The 9,628-nt window shown below is 42.1% G+C and overlaps 1 non-coding gene across 1 annotated transcript; it reads left to right on the top strand.

Moving 5' to 3' along the window:
* Positions 1–991: 991 nt before the first annotated feature.
* LOC145393187 (5S ribosomal RNA) lies at positions 992–1,110 on the top strand. The gene has a single exon (XR_013896146.1). It is a non-coding gene; the product is annotated as a 5S ribosomal RNA (ribosomal RNA).
* Positions 1,111–9,628: the final 8,518 nt, after the last annotated feature.

Genomic DNA, 9,628 nt, shown 5'->3' with positions numbered 1-9,628 from the left:
TAAAGGCATTTGATTTTGAGAACAATCAGCCAAAGGCCCAGGTCACAGGGAAAAGTCAACGAGCAAGGTAACTGGCCAAATTTAACTCAACGGTTTTGGTCTGATTTGAACCAAAGCTGGTGAATGGGTTAAGGGTTTGGCACGAATAACAGACAAGATACGTAAAATCTATCCTAGACAATTTACCAACCAACAAAGCTCGAGGTCCAGATGGAATTCCTTCAATAGTTTTGAAAAAGTGCACTCCAGAACTTGCTCCTGTTCTGGCCAAATTTATCACACTATGCATAAGAACTTTTTCATTTCCCCAGTTCTTGGAATGAAGTCGACATCCACCCAATTCCAAAGAAAGGAAGCTCCTCTGATCCCTGTGATTACAGAACCATAGCTATCTCATCTTTTGGTACAGTATATGATATTGTCATTAGTATGTGCATTGTTAAAGTTTGGAATCTAACAACCTAGTAACAGATTTTGTTGTTTTAGCCACGAAAGACCCACTGTTGATATATTCAACCTTATTAATTATACAATCCATAAATCAACTAACCACCGTGGAGAAACCCATGTAGTAGTCTTGATATCTCTATAGTTATTGACAGAGTGTGGTACGGTACCCTGTTGCTTATTTTACCTCCTTTATGACTGAATATTGCAGTTACAGTTATAGTTGCAGCTGTTTTAGTTGATGTTATTTTGACACTGGCTCCAGTGCTAAATGATGCTCACAACTTCAGCATTGTTATTTATTCTCGTCAGATGTAAATGTTTATTTGTCGTGGTGTTAGAGGTTACTATAGAAGTAGTAGTTTTCCTAGTTGTTGGGACACTGGGTTTGCTGATCCTAAGATGCTGCCAGCTTGTTGCATTACTGTACAACATATTCTTGCTTGTAGTAGGCTGCAGTTGCTTTTGTAATTGTACTGTAGTTGTATTTACAGTAGTAATGATATCTATAGTAAATGCACTTATAGTTGTAGTGTTTATTTATGCCAACGGCCATACCACGTTGAGTACACCGCTTCCCGTCCGATCAGCGAAGTTAAGCAACGTTGGGTCTGGTTAGTACTTGGATGGGTGACCGCCTGGGAACACCAGATGCTGTTGGCATCCCTACGTGTCAAGTGGGGTTGGTGGAGGATTAGTGCCCCTCCCTGTAAAACAATTAACTCTAAGCCCTTGGCCACCCTGTGTGGGATACATGGCGTCTGGCAATGAATGAATGAATGTTTATTTATAACTGTAGAAGTGATGGATATAAAAGTTTGGCACATACGTGGCATCAGGGTGCTGCGCATGCCCAGTCAGTTTAGATAATAGGCTATTGGTATAACTGGTTCTCCAATGTTAATCAGACTGGAGAGATCACAGGATGGAGCTATGGAGAAAGACTGGAGAGATTCCAGGAGGGAAACGCTGTGGAATATGGGAGGAGTTGCTGGAGAATGCTATGGGAGAAAATTAGTGGTGTCAGTGGAAGAAGATAGAAAAGAAAATTGAACAGCTAGCAAAAAGGAAGGAAGGTGAAAAATTAAAGGGTTCGCAAGATGAAGGAAAGGAGACAGTTGTAAGGTAAAAGGAAGATGGGACGCGGAGACTAGATGACATTCTATAGGGCAGAGACAAGGAGGAATAACGTAAAGAAAAATTGGGAAGGCTTGCATGAGGGCAGCAACGTGTAAGTCTGACTGAGGGAGGAAGACAAATTGTGCAGTCAAGAAAGGAGTGGACAGGGAGAAAAGCTGAAATGTTGTAGAACAGAAGCCTGGAGGAATGACGCAAGACAAGAGAGAAAACTGGAAAGCACGCACGAGGGAGAGAAGTTTGGTGAAATCGAAGACTCTGGTAAGAAGACATATCGGGAGAGACAAGAGAAGAGGAGACAGGGAGAATAAATGAAATGTTACCGACGGGAAACGGGAAAAAATAATGTAAGTGGAGAGAGGGAAGAAAAATGGAAATCGTGCCTGACAGTGGTACGGAGTAAGACTGGAAGGACGGCAAGAAAACAGATTGGAGAGGGTAAAGACAATGCGACAAGGAGAAATGCTGAAATGTTGCAGGGGAGACACAAGGACGGATAATGCAAATGGGTATAGAAAAGATACTTTGATAGCTATTACAAAGGAGGGAAAACTAAAGCTTGGGTAAGTCGCAGGAAAACAGATTAAGGGTGTCAGAAGAACAGAGGATAGCGGGAGTACCTTAAACGTTGCAGAAGGGGAAAAAAAAGAAGAAGAAATAAATGCTTAAGTAGACAGAAGGAAGGATTAGAAAAGTGGCTAAATAGCAGTAAAGCGCAAGACTGGAAGAATCGCAAGAAGGAATACTGGTTGCGTCAGGGGAGGGGCGGACATGGAAAGGCTTTGGAATAATGCAGGCTACACACAGGGGGGAAAATACAAGAGGACAAGGAGGCAATGGGAGAGAGGCGACAGGAAGACTGGGAGGCTGCACAAGAGAATATTCAAAGTGAAGTCAGAGTAATGGATGTAGGCAGACAAAAGATAATACTGGTGCCTCATGGAGCAGGAAAAAATGATAAGAGATAAGGAGATTGGATAACAGATGATTTAGAAAGAAGGGATGACTGCGGTTGAATGACAAAAAGGATGAGAAAGGATGAGGAAAGATAAAGAAAGTGGTAAAAAATTGGTCAAGAAAAGGATGACGTGGAGAGAGAGAGAGAGAGAGAGAGAGAGAGAGAGAGAGAGAGAGAGAGAGAGAGAGAGAGAGAGAGAGAGAGAGAGAGAGAGAGAGAGAAAGAGTTTGTATAGTAATTATCTATCTATCTATTGCCAGACGCCTCAATCCCGTTTGGGGTGGCCACAAACAAATCGCCTCCAAGTTGCCCTGTCCCCCGCCATTTCACTGCCCTGCTCCCAACTCACCCCCCCCCTCTCTCATATACCTCTCCATCCCAACCCTCCATCTCATCCTCAGCCTCCCCCTCCCTCTTCCCTCTTGTTAAAAACTCAAAAATAATGGAAAATAATGGTAGTATCAACACGGAGGTGGTTTAATTAAAATATATGTCACGTAGGATGAAAAGATAAAGTATAAGAGCCATAAGGAAGTCAGTAAGGAGATGATGTGAAAGGCAATAAAAAAATAAATAAACCAGTTAAGTGCGCCTTGTGAGCGCGTGACGAGCGAGCAAGCGCCATGTTATCACAATTTCCCCTCGATATATAAAGACTTGGTTATTGATGAAATGATTAAAGCCAGACATTGGGTGTTTTACCTTGTTAATTTCACCATCAAAACAAAGCAAAAACGTTAGCGTAAACTTATAAAGAGGAGTCTCCGAATCTCCGGTATTTAATTGTTAGAGCTATGCTGAAAAGTACAGTGTTACGACGGAAAATCGTTTTAAATTTGATTTTATGACTGAGGCGTTCATCGATTAGAGCCGAACACTCCCTTGGAAAACTCGAGATTCCTAAGGGCTCCCACGCCTTTATGGGCGAGTTTTTATTTGATAACAAAATTTACTGAATGAATGTATCACATGCAGAAGGAGCCTCAGCTGGACTTCACATACGAGTAGAGTCATTAACTTCTGCTTAGCAAGACGGTCGGGTCAGGCCGGGCCGGGTCGGGCCGCGCCACTCATTTCCAGACTTATCCGAGAGTAAATGTCTCTCCCTCGCTCGTGATAAATGAATAAATAAAATAAAGAAAAATAAAATAAAATAAAAATACAGCAAATAAGGATAAAATAGCGTAAAGGGAAGGAAGTTTCAGATACGATCAAATTGATGGCTTTGATTAACCCCGTTCTGTCTGGCCGGGCAGACCCGTCGACGCAGGTAAGAAACTGCTTGTGTGACTGTCCTACAAATACAGTACAGTGCAGTACACACGACGTGTAGGGATCCAGCACCCTTTTGTGGTAGACAATTGCCTCACCAAGGTCGAATCAGGGCCGATATAGGAAAATTTGGCTCTTGGGTGGGCACCGCAGCTGCTCCACCCAAAACCTACAGAGCTAACTCGTGTAGGCTTAGAGTTAGCACCACAGGCTCCTTATCAGCGCCCTGTAGGATGGACGCAAAAATGGTGAAGGATTAAGACAGTATGCAGAAGTACTGTATGCGGGAAGCCAAAAGAGTGAGGCAGAGTGAAGCGGCAGTATGAACCAAGTGAGTGGCAGACTGGCTGTAACTGTGCGTAGTAAATATGCCTGCTCTGGCTGAATACTCATGGAATGGGAATACGTCTGACGCTACAGTAATTAAAGAAAATTGGTTTGGGTGACATGAATAAGAACTTCTGGAACCATTCTGTTAAAGCAACACCCAGTTTGAAGTCATCGTTTAACCTCGAGGCTACCAACTGTTTTCCATCTTGCTTCTTGGCCTCTCTCCCCCTCTTCATCTCCCTCTTTATCCAGGTCCCTCTCCGTCTCCTCCTCTCACTGGTGTCCTCTCCCTTTTACCCTCTCTGCCTGTCTGTCTGTCTGTCTGTTAATCTGTTTTACTTTTCCTTCTCCTCCCATTCATCTTATTCTCTCCTTCTTTCTTATTGTCTCATTTTTCACTTTTATTCTTTGTCTGTTTCTCCCTTCTCCTCCTATTCCATATTTTCACCTCACTTTTATGACATCTCATCTTACGTCACCCCACTCTCCTCCTTGTTTCCCCTTCATCTTTCCTGTTTTTCCTTATGTGGTTTTATTCCGTTTTTGTTATCCACAGTCCTCTTCCACTGCTGTCTCTTAGTATTTCTTGCCACCCTGATTATTTCTTTCGCAACATTTCCCGCTGCTTCAGTCCAGAATATAAAGCTTTCCAGTGCAATGATGCCTTATTTTAGTTAAGTCCAGCTACTTCCTGTCGATTTTATTCAGCTTAAACGATACTAGAGGCAGATCAGAAGTTAATGGAGGATTTATGCAACTCACCTAGTTCGTGGGTTTTCCTGATCTGAATAAAGTGTACTTGTAGATAGAATAGTGACGTAAAAATTATCCTGTAATATCCTGTACATTTTTTCCCAGCATGTAAAGTTCCCTCCGCAAAACAGTACAAAGAAGATCTTTGACACTCTCACCAACCTCATCGACTCATCCCTGAGTGACATTACATGAGCAATCAATCCCAACCACTCCTTGGAAATAAACCTTCACCGGCTCAATCCGACTGGAGCGCAGTAATTACCCACTAAACCACCAGGCGCCAAAATCTGGTTATATGGTTACCACCCAGCGTAGTAAATGGTTTCCTGGTGTACAGGAAACCATTTGACTTGTCACTCAGTGTAGAGTCACCCACAGGCAGAAGGAAGAGGAAAGAATGAAGGAAAGAAAGACAGAAGAGGGAGTGTAAAGTCTCCCACTGTGTAAAATGTTCTCTCCTCCTCCCAGGGGCTGCCTTCCTGTGGGAGGCTGTGGAGTCTCACTTTGTCTAAATCCTGGTTCGACTGATGGTCTTCCTCTTTTGCAAAATTTCGTGTTCTTAGGGAAAAAGCTGGCCATGCATAATGGCTTTGGCTGGAACCCATATGAGACGCCAACCTCCCAGGGGCACGGTCTTCGTTGGTCCTACCCAGCCTGTAACCTAGTCCAAGTGTACATCTACTACTCTGCACAATTTCGAGTTCTTAGCTTAAAAACTATGCACGTGACGGCTTTCGCCGGAACCGCCAGGACCTGCCACCTCTCACTGGGTGCGATCCTCCGTGGTCATACCGCACCTGATACCTGGGGCAAGTACAGGTCTCCCACTATGCACAATTTCATGTTCCGAGGTAAAAAAGAAAAATATATGGTCGTGCACTACAGCTTTGCCCGGGAAACCAGGGACAGTATCTTCTCCCGCCAGGGAGCGGCCATTGGGGGTTTTATTTTTCCTAAAAATTGGTCTGACATAAGGTCCACCACTATACCAGAATTCGTGTTGTTAAATTAAAAAATATAACTGTGCATGACAGCTTTGTCTAGGACTCCAGCAGGCTGCCACCTCCGACCCTTCCCCTTGTGGTGAGAAACCCTCGGGTATCTTACCCTCCGTGAAAACTGGCCCAGGTGGTGATCTACCATTGTGCAAAGCTTCGTCTTCCTAGCATCCACCCATTCCGTAAAGCATGAAACCTATTACTCAAAAAAATACATTAACTGATTGAGTAATCAACAGGAACTAGCACTGTTTTGGCAGCCTCTGTGGGAGCGGCAAAAGTTCCTCTTTCCTTACATATTCTCCTTACACAGACATAAAATACACAAAGATTTAATCTCTCTCTCTCTCTCTCTCTCTCTCTCTCTCTCTCATTAACACATATTCCCTCTACATATACACAAGATGTATGTAAATTCTCCCTTCCCCCAACACTAGTTCTGTTCATATACACAAAACACAGAAGTTTTAAAAAATAGTGCGAAATAACCAGCAATATTTCAACCCGGCTGAATACAGAGTTTATTCGTCACACGCGGCCTTTGGGTTTAGCGTCTCCAGTCAAGAGAAGACGTGAGCAAAATAACTAGGCATTTTTCGTAGCCTGCACAATCGCCGACAAAGATGTGGTGACATTACCTTGACCTTCACTTGTTCCTGACGTGATTGCCTGGGCTCCCTGACAAATTACAGGCTGAATTTACTTTTCTTTTCTTCGGTGCATTTTTGAAGATCAGGAGTTGGCAGAATGACAGAGAGAAACGTCACACTTCACTGAAAGAACAAAGATCTGTGGATAAACTTTGCTTGACCTTCACGTAGACCTGACTTCAGCAGTTGAGCCAAAGTAAATACTGGGGTCCTTTAGGACGGGCCTAGCGCAAAAACAAGACATTGCTGATTTGTCCATAATTTTCGTGGCGCTTTAACTGTACAGTCGATTTAAAAAATAATAACATACTTCAAGATTTATTTCTATGCTGAACAATAACAAACAATTATGACTAAAATATAGTAGTCAGGCAACATGAGGTGCTGTGGAAACTATGTAGAGCCGAAGTACTATCTTATTCTGCCACTGAGCTAAGCTGCAAAATGAGTAAAAAAATCTGTCAAATTAAGGTGGAAAAGCCAGTGCCACGTTACAAGATTTTACTTTTATATCTCATCAGTTTCATGACGTACGCACACACACCTGTAAAGAAAAAAATGTGGCGACATTTACCGTAGCCTTTACTAGTTCTTGACCTGATTTCTAGACACTTCTGGAACAGCTGCATTTTCATTTTCTTTCGTTGTAGTCTCAGGGTAAAAATGCTGTTGGCTGGCTACCCGGTTAACTGAGATAACTTTGGGCCTAAAATATTCGCAGTGGTATTTTGTGTGGTGTGTGTGTGTGTGTGTGTGTGTGTGTGTGTGTGTGTGTGTGTGTGTGTGTGTGTGTGTGTGTGTGTGTGTGTTCTGAATGTTAGGCCGAAATTGGTTAAACACACTACCACGATGATGTATCTCTGCAATCTATTTTTGCTGTCTTTACACTATTTGATTTCACTTAAGAGAGGCTTCTCGTGCATACAGCTTAGTAGAAGGCCAGATCTAACCCACCAAATTCGAAAAAACAAAGTCTCCGAATCTTACTAAATTCGTCTGTAAGCAACACAAATCAAAGAAGTAACACGTTATCGACGAAATGGGGGGCTGACGATAATTTCTTTCCATATTAGTAGGCCACTGAGTAATTTGCTTAATAAATTGTAACTGCTCACACACCCAAATTGGCAACTTGCAACTTTTCACTCCTAAACAGCTCTGACATTCATACTGGCCACATAGCAGCGATCAGGGCCAAGAGAACCGTTCCCATTTACCGAGTTAACTTTCTTGCTTCCTTGGGTGTTCTCTCTCTCTCTCTCTCTCTCTCTCTCTCTCTCTCTCTCTCTCTCTAATATGCTTACCTTTAGTGCACCGCGATGAAATTAGGAACACAGTGTGGTGGAATGTTCATTGTTTTGTCATATTTGTTTTGGGGGAGTTTAGATGGTCTCAGGGTAGAAAGGAAACAGGTTGCAGTTTTATCGCTGTTTGATTTAGCATCATTGGGATTATTGTCGTCAGAGAGAGAGAGAGAGAGAGAGAGAGAGAGAGAGTAGCACGTAGTGTGCAATGAATAATGACTTCCTGCAATAACAATGACTTTGGAAAATTTCATGTAGAAGACAAAGAAAGCACTCCAAGAGTACACACACACACACACACACACACACACACACACACACACACACACACACACACACACACAAACGACCAGAAAGAGAGAGGGGGGGGATAAACTCAACATTTCCTGTGTAGCAGAAAACCCACACTCATCACATCCATTACATTTATGGTGGCAGCGTCCATTATGCTGATCCATTCACTATACGAAAGGCAGTAAATTCCAGTATGTGTCATATTTCACAGAGAACATTTGACCCTTGTAATTTAATATTCAAACTTCTTCATTTACATTAATTACAAATACTTTGCTGGAGTAGAAGAAAGTTGCTTGTGATAAATGCATTAATGATATTCTCCATACCTCTCACAGCATTGCAAGTGTTTCGTATTGTATTCTGGTTGACGCGTAAGTGTTTTAGTATATTCTTCAACATAATGACGTCTTGCATTTAGATTCCTCCTGTCTTCATACTATTTTATGCAGCTTAACAGAGATTTTTCGCAGTATAGGAAAACATATAGCATTCATTAACTCCTTCTGTACTACGATGCTTTCTCTCTCTCTCTCTCTCTCTCTCTCTCTCTCTCTTTCCTCTTGACAGTGTCCCAGTGAATGTCAATACAGGTTACGCATGTTTTGATAAGAAATGGCTTAAGTAATTACATCACAAGGCCTAAACTTTCTTACCACTGCAACGCTTTGTCGTCGTGTAATTCAGACAATTCCTTATTCTTTTACTCCCAAGACCTAGTGGAGGGATAAACGATAACCATACCTGACTCCTTTTTAAATATAGGTTTTGATTTTTTATAAATATATGTTTAGAATGGAATAAAATGGCGTGGATATTGCCCGAATACAGTGTAAATGACATAAACGTATTGAATTAGTAAGGTGCATGTAGGACGATTGAGAGGTGAGTTTGGAGAGAGAGTTTGGAGAGCGAGTTTTTCTTGGACCACCGTGAGTGAGAAAATACCTTTTAGGCCCACGTTATACCCACCACATGAATGGTATATATATATATATATATATATATATATATATATATATATATATATATATATATATATATATATATATATAAGAGAGAGAAGTGGAGGAACGATTGGGCAAATATGAATTGGAGCAGACGGGAGATGTGGAAGGTGTGTGTAGGATATTTACAGAAGAAATATGTGTAGCATGTGATGTGGTGTGTGGAAGGGAGAGAAGACGGAGGGGGGTCCAAGGAACAGCGTGGTGGACTGAAGAGGTGAAACAGGCTGTGGCACAAAAGAAGAAAACATACAATGAATGGATGAGAAATAGGGGCGTGGAAGAAGTTGAGAGGCGGAAGAGAGAGTTAAATGTAGAAAGAAAGAGAGAGGTGAAAAGATTAATAAGAGAGAGTAAGAAGAGAGTGGATGAGGAATTTGGAAGGAATTTGAGTGTAAAGTGGAGGGACTGTAAGAAAATGTTCTGGAAAGAGGTGAAAAGAGTAAGACAGGGTGGAAGTGAAATTAGCAGGGGA

This window comes from Coenobita brevimanus, chromosome 23, assembly GCF_032717465.1.
Source record: "Coenobita brevimanus isolate Jiangsu-jjx chromosome 23, ASM3271746v2, whole genome shotgun sequence".
NCBI classification, from domain to species: domain Eukaryota; kingdom Metazoa; phylum Arthropoda; class Malacostraca; order Decapoda; family Coenobitidae; genus Coenobita; species Coenobita brevimanus.
Note: the sequence above shows the minus strand (reverse complement) of the source record. Positions and strands in the feature narration are given on the sequence as shown.